Source organism: Chelonia mydas, chromosome 10 (assembly GCF_015237465.2).
Source record: "Chelonia mydas isolate rCheMyd1 chromosome 10, rCheMyd1.pri.v2, whole genome shotgun sequence".
Lineage (NCBI taxonomy): Eukaryota > Metazoa > Chordata > Testudines > Cheloniidae > Chelonia > Chelonia mydas.
In genome coordinates, this window is record NC_051250.2 from 77,749,547 (window position 1) to 77,749,872 (window position 326).

The window sequence follows — 326 nt, forward strand, 5'->3', positions numbered from 1 at the left end:
TGTCCGTGAAGTGGTTGTCCTGATTATCAGCATGCTAGGAACATGCCTTGGTTTAACTAAATCAATTTAAAATCAGTCTAGGTAAACTGACACAACATGCAAAATAGATGCACTTGGTTAATCCTTGCTTATATCAATATAAATTAAACTTGTATTTTATGAATACAAGCTAGCTAAATCAACATAAGCAAGGATTAAACCAGATTAAGTGCATCTACATTAGGGGCTAGTGCTGGTGTAACTAAATTGATTTTTCAATTGATTTAGTTAAATGGATGCTCTTTTCTAGTATAGACAAGGCTGCAGAAGAACACATTGGGCTGGGA